This window comes from Corapipo altera, unplaced genomic scaffold, assembly GCF_003945725.1.
Source record: "Corapipo altera isolate COAL_440 unplaced genomic scaffold, ASM394572v1 62, whole genome shotgun sequence".
Lineage (NCBI taxonomy): Eukaryota > Metazoa > Chordata > Aves > Passeriformes > Pipridae > Corapipo > Corapipo altera.
The window spans coordinates 7,541,017-7,555,217 of NW_020884894.1; positions in this window are offsets into that span (position 1 = coordinate 7,541,017).

The following is a 14,201-nucleotide window of genomic DNA, read 5'->3' on the forward strand; positions in this document are numbered from 1 at the left end:
TCACTGTAGATATATAGTTATGTCAGAGGATGGAACAATGTTTGCATATATACTCAATATACAAGACAATGTCTGGAAATAAATAGGTCTGTACACAGTGGAACCAATGAAGCTGGTTTGTGCAACTGTCTTAAATCAGAGCTGCTGTGTGAATTCCCTTTGAATGCCACTTTTCTCATCAAGTACAAAAGGATTTTTTAATGTTCGTTTCTCCAAAAAGCTAAACATCCCGGGGAAAATATTTTGGTAACACACAATAATTTTTATCTCAACAGGAATATTAATAGAGTCTGTTTTCCCTGTTTACCTATAGAAAACTCACAGGACCTTAAGAGCTGTCAGATTAGCCAATGGGTATAAAACGGGTATGAAAATACTTAAAAGAGACCAATAGCTCAAAATGCACACAGAGCACACTGTAATTGCATAAGCATTACAGGGAGAAACCAGGACAGAAACATTAATATGGGAAGTGCACTCCAGCCCAGCCGCTTACCTCCCCCACACTCCCCAAAAAAATCACTCAGGAACAGCAGATTGCAAAGAGCAATCACGCCAGCCACAGGTTGGCAATCACATCTTCTCCAAACAGCAATCATGGCTCACACTGATGGACAACAACATGTGAGAAACTGTCATTTTGATATTTAAAATCTGTGGTGTGTAAAACACTGTCAGTCTCAGCTGGTGGGATCCGAGTTGCTGGAGAAGAAACTACAGAAATAACAGGACCTGAAATGGACCCTACAAGTCAAAATGTTTATTTTTTTCCCAACTCTTCAACATTATTTGTCTATGCTGCAGACTGTATAGCTCATTTATTTACCTGACACTGCATTTCAGTGAATAACATTTGCTCTCAGGACTTGAAAATAGTATTTTTTTTCTCCCAAGCTCTTCTTGCCGGTTGCTGGGGACAAAAAGATGTATTCTCGCCCTCAACTCCAAGAGCTGAAAGCAAAGTTGTCTGAGACAGGTTTTCAGGAGAGAAAGACTGTGTTAGCACCATCCTCCCTGTCCTGTCCCTATATATAGCACTGCTGTAATGGTGGTAATGCAATCGGGGATGCCGAGGAGGGATTAAGGGCTTGACCCACTCAAACTTTATGGTTTCCCAGCTGACAGTGAGAAATTACTTCCTGTGTTCCCAGTGCCAAAGAATGACTTAAATGGAAGAATTGGATTTTTCTTTTTTTTTTCTTTTTTAAAAGACAGACAGAAGGAGGGAGTACTGAGGGTTTTATGAGAAGAACAGAACAGCAAAAATCATAATGGATTGTCCAGCACAAAATGTCCGCGGGATGAATGAGGCCCTTAAAACATCATGGCTTGGGCTGAAATACTGCCAGGCTTTTCAGTAGTTTCAAGACTTTGCTTTCAATTTCAACTCTAAATCAATTGTCTCATTGATTCAAAAATCGGATTTCAAAGCATGGGGGATAATGTACCGATTTTATTTCAGGGATATTTATAAAGGTGGGGAGGGTTTTATATATATATATCTTCATTTATTTATTTTTAAGTGCATAGATAACTTAAGAGACCAAAAATGCCTCTCAATAACACATCTAGTAGGGTTTCCTTCTGGAAACTGAGGTGCACTGCTAACACTGAGAAACCAGTAAGTTTAGTGTGTTCTGCTGTACAATACTAGGAAGAAAGTAAACTGGTGCTTATACATAGGATGGAAAAGAAAATCACAGAAGCTGTCATGAAGCAAAACACCAATGTTAAAGTACGGAGGGGACAACATCCAAAGATGCAGCAAATGGTTGCAACAGCCCAAATTCTGTTCTCTGCATTGTCTGAGAGAAGTGTCTGAGAACTGACCTGATACGTCATGTGATGGAGGAGCTACAGTCACCACAGGAATTGACAAAAACCTCATCCAGTAATTTAGAGATTTAGAATGGGCTAATGGAAAGATCATAAAATGAGGAAAAGGTGTAAGTGACACTTATTCCAGTTGGAGTTTCTCCATTAATCTCCACAGGCTTTGGAACAGGAACTAAGTGTGCTCCTGCACAGTCCTCTCCAAAGTAGGTCTAAAGCCATCTATCTCAATGGACATTATTTGCCTTATTTCACTGCAAAGACTTTAGTCATTTTTGGATAACCAACATCTAGGAGAACTCAGAGAACCTGCACTTTTCAGTGGTTTTGGTCTTGGTTAATGATGATGCAACAGAGTTTATGGGAGCCTCAGCAGAGCTTTCAGTGATGCAGCATCAGCACAGCCACCGTGACCCAGGACACCTGGTGACAAACCTTCCTCCTTCCTTGTGCCACGTGTAACCAAGAGAAAACAGCCTTTGGTTTCTCTGCCAGGACAAGCACATCTGAGAGATGTGCCAGTCATGCTGCAGAGCCACAGCTGAACCTTCTGCACAAGTGCCAGCTAAAACAGTTGTTGTTTTTGTTTGTGTGTTATTGCCACCAACTCGGTGTCCTTTTGCTGCCACGAGCTTGAGCTGATTTGATTCTCCTTTAGAGAAATGAAGAAGATCATACTACCTGAGATCATACTATTATCAAAAAATCTAGGTGGCTTTACCGGGGCATTATCTGGTGCTTTTTGTTTTATTTCTTGGAGATCTACTGACAAAGGCCTGTCCTGAGCAGAGCACTGTTAGTAATTCATGAATTTCAGGCAAATGTTCAGCGTTTCAGTGATGAAGAGCACTGCTGCTGTTGGAAGGAAAACTGAGCTGGAGTACAGACCCATCTGTTCCTTGATAACATTTAGAGGCAATATTCCATTTCTACCTGAAAGGCAAGCCTAGAGACAGGAAATAATCATTTTTTATGAGATATTTAGATAACTATCAGAGACTCCTGCTTCTTATATCAGTGGTATCTGCTACTGCTATTCCTCATGCTTTAGTGGTTTGGACTTGTGACAGAAAATTCATCTTTGGGAGGATACATCCGTGAGTGCCACAGCACATAAGATTGATCAACTTCTGTTATTGCTTTGTTGTGTTCAGTTCTTTTTCTGGATATATATCTAGTCAGTGAGATAGGCGGTCAATTTTCTCCTTTTTTTTTTTTTAGACCACTGATTACTTCCTGCTTTTAAGGCATAAAAAGATGATGATAATTTACAAGGACATTGGACTCGATCCAGAATTTGTATTGGAGAAGATGGTGGAGTGTCTCCAAGCATCCATTTGAGTTCCCCTAGCAGAAAAGTGGGCTGCCAGCTCCGCAGACGTTTCTGCACAGTAAATCTGAATTTTTGGGTTCTAAATAAATATGAAGTTCATTCCACTGAGTGACAGGAACGGAAAAGTAATCACTGCTAGAAAGGGAAAAGATAAAATTCTGTCCCTCTGTGGTGTCTTTCATGAGAGGATTTTACTCATGTTAATGAGGCCTTGTAACATAACAGCGATCCTGAATTTCCTATGGAGGACTAACTCAGGCTTTCCAGAGATGTGTGGCAGAAACTCGTAATGCTGAGGGCAAAAGTGGAGCTTGGGTAACAGTTTGGCAGCCCAGACTTGTGGTCTTTTAAACCAGCCATTAAATCAACGTGATTTAAGGAGGGAAAAGAGCAGCTTCCTGAGGCTCTGTGGCAGCGCTGTGCCTGCCAGCCTCCCCTCCACACCGAGGATCGGGCAAAATGAGTGGGGAAGAGGCCATGCCTGTTCAACCTCACTCTAATTAATCTTCTGGAGGGGCTGAGAAGCCCTACTTTTTTCAGGGTCTCTGCTCTGCAGTACCAGAATTAACACACACAAGAAAGAAGCGCTGGGCTGGTTGGGGTGAGGTTTCATGAGGTCCTTCCAGCACAAACCGGTGCTGAAGGCGACGGAGGCTGCAGGTCCCAGCACTCCCGAGAGCTCCAGTCCTTTGCACTGCTCTGAGCTGGGATGATTTGTTTTCAGCAGCATCTTCATTACAGGGAGGTATATTAACAGTTTATTTGATTTTCCCTTTTCCAAAGCACAGTTAGCTGAGGGACGCTGCGAAGTGTAATTGCTGGTGCCAATATCTCTGTTGCCTGAAGATTTCACTCACACAGTTCATTCTTCTCTCCCTTCTCCTCCTCCCCCCCCCCAGCTGACAGTGCCAGGACGCCCTCGCTGCACTCCACAAACAGTATGAGCCTAATTATGGATTTTTTCAGGCTGGATCTTCACGAGTTTAAGTGGAAGACAAAATATTTGGTTTCTACAAATTAATGAGGACAACGGAGCACGCATCCGTTGTATGTCAATTAGCAACATATGGTGTAAAGCTTGCAAAATAATGATCAAACAATAACGAAATGAAAGAATGTAGCTGTTTCTCCTCTCTTATCAGCTAAATATGGCACGTGATGCTTGTTTTACGGATTTTCCAAGCAGATTGTGGAACACCTGCAAGCACAGAGGTATTGCTTTATCAGGGTAAGCAGCAGGTAGATTTTCTATAAAAACTATTATAATCTGATTTCTTTTAAACTGTTAGAACTGTACTTAGGAATAAATAAAGATGTCAGACAGCTTGGAGGTTTTTGGTGGGGCTTTCTTATTAGCTTTTTGTGGGTGTTTTTGATGTTGTTGTTTGGTTGGAGGTTTTTTTACAAAAACCAAATTATAGAGGAGAGAGTAGAACAGATTTTTTAAGACTTTCAACTTTTCCACCTTTTTTTATGTACATCAACCAAGAATTGGGGGTCTTGTATACACAGGAGCAGAAAAGGGAAATGGGAAGGAGCTGGGATGTCCTTGCCTGTTGCAGCCCCTCTGCTCTTGCAAGTAAGCTCTCCTTCCCAGAATATGTTCATATATTTCATATTCTCACTTCTGAACCTGGCTCATGAGCCCAAAAGAGGCCAACTTTTTCACTAACACTTCTGCAGATCTGGCCATTTATTTAAATGTGAAATATAAATTAAGACTTGTATTGAGATCTGGTTTTAAAGCCTCAAGTAGCTTTGTTATATGAAACCTTTATTAGTCTCTCACTATGAGCTATCTGTAGAAAAATCTCCCTATTACTACAGACAGCTATGTTCTTTGTAGATAATATATGTACATCCTCAGATCCTGATTTTCTAAGGTTGTAAATCCAACACTCAGCAGCAAATCTAATACTTGAAAACACACTTTACTGTTGATGATGATGAAAAATAGTATTCACTGTTTTCAGCAGCAGAACTGCTGCTTGATCCAGTCAGCCTAGATGCCTAAATTGTAAAATGAGTTTATTTGCCTGCAGAAATACTTGCAGGATGATGCCAAGGGACTGAACAGAAAGACAGATGGGGATTACTGGGCCATGGGATCAGGAGGAAGAGAAGAAAACTGGAGTATAAAAGAAGGATATGGATGCAAATGGCCATCTTTAGCTATATTTTTGTGACAGCTCATGGTGTGGAGATAAATGGTGGGGAGGTATCACCATGTAGCATTCTCGCAATAAAGGAATATTTGGGAGTTTTGAGGACCAGACAGACCATAATGGAAGTTTTACATCTAAATTTTCTTAAATTTAGAGGTCTTCAAAGTATGCCTCTCTTCTCAAGCCATGTCCACAGGTATCAGATCAGGTCCCTGGTCTGTCGCTGAACTGAATCCCACTTGGCAGAGGCAAGAGAGGACTTTGGAGGAACCCAGGGTGTTCCCAGACGTGTACTGGGGGGAAGGAAAGCAGAAGTGGAAGTGTAGTGTAGCAAAGCAATAGAACAACTTAGCATCTTGGAAAAGTATCGGATTCTAAAAATAATAAAGGGATAAGCCAACTCTTCTTCTTTGGGGTCAGTCATAAGAAGCTGTGGGCTGAAGCTGTGATTACCTGGAGTGGAAAATGCTAATAACTTCAGTTATGGCTTCTATAAAATGAACATTATCCATTAAAAAGACATTATCTCCTCTTTTTTCATATGCATGGACAGATTCTGAGGTGAGGCAGAGCAAGTGTTGGAAGGAAAAAAGACCCAGCCACCTATAATGTAAGAGCCAGAGCTATAATATGGTCCAGACCTTAAATTCCAGAGGCAACGCGGAACCAGAGGAATGGCACTGCAAGGAGAGGTGGAGGAGGGGAGGCAGTGGTGCCACAAAGCCTCTGGCCTGGGCTTCAGGGACAGCCACCACCAGACAGGAAAGTTCAGCACCTGTGAGGGGAAGAGGTGTCAGGATCAACAGCAACACAACCAGCAACACTGAGACTCTGGAGGAGGGAGCTCTGCTTCTGCTGCAGAGATACCCATCACAGAATAACTCCTGAGTGGGGACAAAGCCAGCCAGCCCTCTCCACTGCTCAAGGTCAAGTCCAGATAGGGAATATAATGCTGTTCTTGACTGCACTGCAAAGAGAAAAATCATTTTGGTGTCTTGTCACCGAGTTCAGCCCTTTCCGATCACTAATCACAGTGCAAAATCACGCCCAGTTTGTGTCGTGAGGAGTGAGCCCAAGTGGATTCTTGTGGCTTCTCCAAAGAAAACTGGACTGAAAACAACTCGTTTATATAGGCCATCAATTAGTTATTTAATTATAACTTTCACCCTCCACGTACAGAGCTGGATTTGAACCAGTAATCAAAGGATCTATAACTCATACCAATAGCATAAAGGAAATATTCTGGATACTTTTAGCTCATGGAAGACATTAAACATTCCTCTTTAAGCACTGTGATTTCTTTTTTCTCTCTTGTAGAGTCAGAAATAAAAAAATCGTTTCCTCTTTGTTGTACCATGAAATCTCCCTTTTCTAATGAGTATATGAACCAGTCATTTCGCCCTTAATAGGCCACTTACTGAATGTGATGGAGGAGATAATTAAATGTGACAGATATTCGTATACATCTATCTTAAAACTAGCACTCAAAGATTATAAAAGCCGTAACATTCTCTTAATGAAATATGGCTGAACATGAGAAAAACACATTTCGCTGTTTCGGAAAACAACTGCAAAATTTAGAGATAAACACTGTTAACACTTGATAAGCCTCTGTGGTTTTGATATGTACCACAGACATAACAGAAGCAAAAAAAAAACCCTTTTTGAAGTAGATGAAAGCTGGAGATAAATTTGTTTGGCATCCAAACAAGAGAGAATGAGTATGAAAGTCCAAGAGAATATACACAGTATAACTACTGCAGCAAAAGAGAGGATTTTATAACTTGTAAAGTAAATGCCAAGGAAAATTCATTTAAATAAACCTTTTCAAGACTTCAGTGCTGAATTTCAGTGGACATCAGTCAGTTCCTGGGTAGTGTTAAGAGGGCTGCATGGTGAAATATGTTGGGAAATCAGCTGGATCAATAGCTCCCAGGATTTCCTCCATTCAATCTCAGTCCTGCTCCATTCACCCAGATGGGTCCCTGGCACTTACACTTTAACTCGTTTAACTAAGGGACAAGGAGATGTTCTGGAAGGTGGAGAAGTAATTATTTAGAATTCAGAATCCGTGAAAATGGGATGACTCTTAGGGCTCATGAGCTGACAGCTACAACCAAGTGCACTGCCAGGAAACCACAGGTGTGCAGCCAGGACCCTGGATAAAGCCAGGACAGTGGGAAGGAGCACCAGGGAAGGACAACGCTCCCTCTTCTCACCTGCCAGAGCACCGGTGCCATGGGAAGCCAGGTGCCTGTTGAACAGCTGCTCTGGAAAAGTGTAAGCAGTCAAACCTTTATGACAGGTGAAAAATACTGGAAAATAAAACAGTGATTAAAAAAAAAAAATTATATCTTTATATTCACAGCTCAGTGAAAGGGATGTGAGGAGTAAAGTTGCTGTGGGGAAGGTGGGGGAACAGAGAGGAGCACTTGGTCATCTTACTACCAGGTCTCAGACATAATAAAAATGCCTTCAGGCTGCAGTGATCCATGTGCATTGAACAGTATTTCAGTTGGATAGGGTGATGCTGTGGGATCATCTGAGACTCCTCTCCAAGGCTGATGATGGGTTTCTACTTTAAATTGTATGCTCTTTGAAAAGTACATGTTTGCCTTCCTGTGGGGAAGAAACTGGTTTAAGGATTGCTAAGATTGTTGTCCTTCTGACTGCATTTCATGTTGCTGCAGTTTGACTCCCTGAATTCCAGGGAAACCATGCCAGGATCCAAATTATCTAAGGGGGGATAGCCTCCTTTTCCTTCCTAGAGACAATCCTCTCTCAGACACCTGCAGAATTCAAATTTATTTACAAGGGATCCCTTGTTTACACAGTGTTTAGACTTGAAATTATCAGGGGAGAATAAAAAAGCCACATCGTTTCAGGGCTGTAAAACCTGTTTCTGGCACAGATACACTCTCCTGTTCCTCCTATCCCTCTCAGGATGTTGCTCCTTTTGGATTGGGTTAAACGATTTGATGAGCAGCTTCCAGTGGAGAAAAGTACTTTATCCCACAGTTTTGCATCAAGAGCTGAATACAAGGTTCCAAGGCAACGGTGGAGCTGTGTCATGCAAGTGGTTAGTACATGCCCTCTCAGATGATTAGTGCTGTTAGATCCCAAAACTTGGTCTCATAAATAGAAAAAGGCATTTTGGAGCAGGGCAATGCCTGGCGGTCGCAGGATGTGTTCCAGGAGCAGAGTTCGAAGCTTGAGTGAGATGCCTGAATTCCCTCTGGGGTGAATGGAGAGGATTAAGTGCCTGAGAATGAGATTCAAAGCAGGCAGCAAGTAAAGCAGGGAACACTTAAGCCTGCCTTAGGAAATACTAAAGAGATGGGTGTATTTGAAATCCTCCATATATCCAGGGTTTAGCATTGACCCACATCCATGAGATAGGAGATGCTGTGAAAATGGGATTCAGAGCCCATAACCCCTTTCCAGAATTAATTTGTCACCTTTGAGTAAAAGACTCCTGCTTGTTGTTAATGCCAAGGTTAGAAAGCAGATGGAGCAGGAAGTGGAGGCTGTAACCACAGCCTTTGGAGCAGTGAAAACGCGCCTGGGAAACTGGAAACCTGCGTCTGAGTTCCATCTCGAGTTCGAGAGACCAAACTACATCCTTTCCTTTCCAGAAGGCTACACATTAATCTCAGGGGCCACTTTCCCTTTCTCTTTTTGGAGTAATAGTACAGCAAATATTAGTGGGGCCAGAGATGGAGAAGGGAACAAGGTGAGGGGCAGCAGATACAAAGGAGCATCGCAATCCCTTCCCCAGAGCCCTACAGAGTGAGGAGCCTTAGCTGCTGGTAAGGACATGTAGCTTTATACTACCTCTGGCACTTAAGGAGGGATACAGCAGGTGGAGTGGTAAGAGGAAACTGTGCTTTGATCATGAACAAAATTTATTTCAGGCCCCACGAGAGGAGAGAGGCCATAGGGGGAGAGGGAGAAGGTGGTGGAGGGGAACCAGGCCATGGCAGCTGCAGGCACTGGGAATGTGCTCTGGTTACCAGGCTCTCATCTTGCACGAGGAAAGCCTTTGGATGAAACACCTAAAAGAGCAGCCTCTAGCTATTAGCTGAAGATTTTATTAATTTCCATGTATGTGCCCTTGCAGAAGGTTGAATTTCTTTCTATCTCCTTCAGCCCCGGTGTCCTCCAGCCCTCTCCCTGTATTCCGTGTTGGCAGCGCTTTCCAACCTGTGTCCTTGGGGAATATAATCCCCACACTTCTTCTCCTTGTGTCTGTGTCATTAATAGGAAAATTCAGCAGGACTCACGGCAGGCATGATTTTTAGTCTCCATCCTCCTTTCATGTCTCCTTTTAGTCAGACAAATCAGCACCACTTCAAAGCTGCCCACCTTCCCCAGCACCCAGAACACCTTATCCAGGCTGCTTTAGAGACACTGGGATAAATCAGATCAGCTGCATTTCCTCTCCTTACTTAACCTATTACTTTTGGGAGTTTGCTTTCAAACAAAACATCAGGGTGGTTTGATATGAGCTATATTTAGTGAAGCTTAGTTGCATTTTCTGTTTTCCACTCAACAGAACAGGTTTTTTCCCACCTTGGTCAGCTCTGAGCCTCAGACAGAGGCTACACCAGCAACAGGGAACCTTTTGGGTTTGATGTGACAAAGACATACATTTTCTAAGCATAGTAATTCCTTCTTCTTGGTAGCATTCAAAATTATTCTGCATGCCAAAATTGACTGAAAAATCAATAATTTGCTATCCTGGGTTAAATGAAGAAACCTGCTGTTGCCCCCATGATATTTTATTTGCTCTTCTCCAATCACACCAAACTCATACCAGTTGGAGCAGTTTATTACCAGACCTGTGGTTTGTTTTGCCAGTTCCCTCAGAAGTCTGGCATGGAAATTATCTAGTTCCCCTCCCATGGATGCAATAAGCTTTCTTCTTTAAAGGAATCTCAAAAATGCAAACAAACAGTAATGGGGAAAAATAAGGCTTTTTGGTCTTCTGGAGTGAAGAGATTTTTTTTCCCTTCAACATACTGATATGAGGAGGTTAATGTGTTACTATAAAAGAAATGTGGCACTCTGCTGTTCTCCCATGGAATACATTACTTCAACTCTCACTATGAATTTACATTTTTTTCCTGAGATGTAGTTTGGCACTTAGTACGAAATGAATCTTAAATATTTTGAAAGTATAATGTAACATCTCAGCAAATCCCTGAATTGTGCTTTTTAGAAACTTTAAGGGCTAGCTGAAGCTGACTTTACAAAGAATAGGGAATTACATCTTTAGGTGATGCTTTAGCTGCAGATGATTCTCCTACAGTTTATGTAATTGTATACTTGGGATATACTCTTTATATTCTTTTGGGGTGATTTTTATTTTTAATGACTTTACATTCTTTGTTCAAATATCATCTATACATATATACATGTAAAATGTTATATGTTACCAAAAATTACTTTTTAACCAAACCATAACAAAAATCCAGAAAAACCATGACAATACTCTAGAAAAAAAGAGATGTGTGTGATTTATAATTGTTCATCTACATGATTTATGATTTCTGGAGTCACATCTAAACCATTCTGGTCAACTGCAAAAGACTTGGGAAAGAACTGGTGTTGAACTCATTGTTCTCTGACACTCCCATCGAATTTGTTAGGAATAATCTGCCCTTCTGCTTATATCAATTTTATATTTTGCAAATTGATGCTGACATCAATCCATTCAATTCTGTTTTACATGGATTTAAGACAGAAATTAGGGTTGCTCTGAGTATACAGCTGGAAGGCCCAAAACGTTCACCGGGGCAAAATAATTATTTTACCCTCTAGAAAGCCATTGCTGGATGTCCTCAAGCCCATGAGCACAAAAAAGTCCCCTGCAAAACCAGTCATTCATCTTCTATGGCCTTTTACAGTGAAATTATATGAGCTTTTACAGTGAAATAATATACAATACAATACAATAGACAATACACAATACAACATACAATAGAATTACAATAATATGAGCTTTTACAGTGAAATAATATGTCCTGGGATGGACTTAATGCAGTGGAAAAGGACAGCTCTAGTGAGCAGATCCCAGAGGAGTGGGCACACTGAGGGACACTGAACTTGGCAGGATTACCTGGATGGAGAGCTCTCCTACTCCTGGTACCTGCTTGATGGCTGGTGCTTGCCAGTAAAGGTGATCATTACCTCTCCTCCTAAAGGCTGATCCAAAATCCATTAGGTCAAGGGAAATCTTTCTCTCAGCCTCAATCAACAGCATTTCAGGGCTTTGAGATGTGCCTGTTTTCAACTCTGGCTTTGACAGCATGGTGAGCACGCACTGGCAGGGGTTATACTTTAATAATCTTCCCTCCGGACTAATTAATTGTTTTACTTTGCAATTCATTAACATCCTAATGGTCATTCAGGTCTTGTTTGCAAACAAGGGGGGAAAAAAAAGCCTCGAAACATACAAGAGTGCTCATTTTGTAAGACTGAAATGGAGCTCTGTGTGTGTAACACCTGGTAACACTGCTGGTTCATCCCGATGAACAACTCCCCTTAAATCCAGTTGCAATATTTCATATAAATTAATTACACATTCTGGAAGAAAGAGTCCTATTATTTTTCATTATATTCAGTATCACCTTGTTATGGGAAATGCTGAATAGGATCATCTGACTGGCCTAGACTGTGGCATCTTTTTTTGATCAGAAAATCTCCTCTTGTTTTTCTTTTCCTGTTACAGAGATGAATAAATCTTGAATGTCTCCTTTTACTGAAGCTCCACCTATTTGCATCTTTTTTCCTTTTTTTTTTTTTTTGGCATTTTCCCTGATTCTGTCTATTTTTGCAGCTTTTTTTTTCAAACAAGAATGCCCAGATTAAGCACACACCATTTACAGAGTTACTGAGAGTCTTGTGCTCCTCGTTCGTGGTCTCACCCCTGGACTGGTCTGTGCTTGCTGACTCAGGAAGTTTTCCTTTCACAGGATGGCTATGCCTCTATTTATTTCTTCTAATCAGGCTGAGCCAAACATATGCTCCCTTGTGCTGGAACTCTCTCCTCTCTAAAATTGTTCTGGCTGAGACTTTATTAGGTTTTTAGATCTATGCTGTTCGCCCTCCTGTTCAAATCTGCTTTTGGGCTTTTGTTTTTTATGCTTCTCTCCCATCAGTCCTTTCAAAATGAGTAACTGTCAGAGCTATGAGATTTATTTTTATTCTTGCCATAGGTTCCTGCTAACAGAATGACCTATTCCAGAGCATGTTCCTTTGCTTGACTCTCTTTTCTTTCCCACCACAAGAAATAAGCCCTTACAACAAAGTTTGGAGATTTGACACTGGGAGCAAGGGGGAAGTAGGGGATCCAAGAGTCCCCAGATCAGAAGAGGAGTCATCCAAAAGAATTGAATTTCAGCTGCAGACTGATTTCTGAGACTATTTCGCAGCTAAAGAAACAAAAGAAAAGCTGGGGCTGGAGGGAAATGAGAGCAGTGTAGAGGGCAGGAGCAGTCTTTGTGTTTGGGATAGAGTTTTGAGCTTAATTTAAATGATAATTGGAAGCAGGATGCAATGGGGAAAAGCAGACAATGAGGATACAACAAAACAAAGGACTGACCAGGCTAAGTGAAGAGACATGAACAAGTTCTTTCAAAAATCAAAGGCAGAGCTGGTGTAAACTTGGATAATCCCTTTCTCTCTGTCCTGGCAGCTGAAAAAATTCTGTTGAAAATCAGAACAAAACCAATGAGCATTTGAGAATTTCTATCAGAAGAAAAATCCCGTGGAAATTAATTTGGATAAATCAAACTCTGTTAGCTTGATGTTCCAGTGCAGCAGGGAGCAGCCACCTGCCTGGCTGAAGGGAGTGATCTGGGCTGGCACAGGAGGGAGGGACCTAAAGGTCTGACAACCCTGGGCTGAGCCAAGGCACCCAGTTTTTGTGAACTCAAAATTTCAAGGTCCTTCAGGAGGTCTATGACAGGTAATCTTCTGGAGATGAGGCCCCCAGGCTGCCAGGAGAGCAGGGATGTCTGGACAGGACTTTCTGCACATGGGGACCTCCTTCCACGGGGCACATCAGCACCTCAGCAATCGGGTAAACCTTGGCAGAACAGAACCAAACCCCCTCAGATTTATATGAAAACTGGTTCATTTTGACAAGGGAATTTTTTCTGATAAGAAAATAATTTCCAATCAAAACCTTCGCTTGACCTATTTTATTTTATTCAGACCAGTGCACTGCTACAGCAGAAAAAGGGAATAGGGTGACATGGGATGCTCCTCGCTGTTTCCAGACCATAAAAATTACTGCACTGCATTTTCTTATACCATGAAAATACAGTGGGTTAAATTTGATGAACTTTTGAGCCTAAAACATCAAGCAGTAGAGAAATAGTTTATTGCAAACCCAGGACTCTGTCATCTCAGTCCTCTCTGCTAACCTTAGTAACCAGTGTGCACCTATGATATGGAAGAATTTCACTATACTAAAGGGGCAGTTGTCAAAGTTGGGAGCTTAATTTGCCTCTCCATCTGCAAAAGCAAATACCTGTGCCTGGTCTTTGATGCCCATACTCAAGAAATCTGGGTAAAATTCTCCAAAACACTAACAAATGACAGCTGTAATTCAGTTTATCATGTCCATGCTATGGATAGCTTTGATGATTCCTGTACTGATAGCAGTGGAAGCACTCACTGACTGAGTACTCACCAGTGTGAGCTGAGGTTATGCCCTCAGCCTCAGAGAAAAAACACAGGAAAAAAGCTGTTTTCCATCCCTAGGGTTTAATTTTCATGTCCTGGATGTTCTGCCTCCTGAAGCACATCCCAGGATGTTGAGAAACAGCAAAGGGAGGAGTGCAGAGCTCAGGTAAACAAGG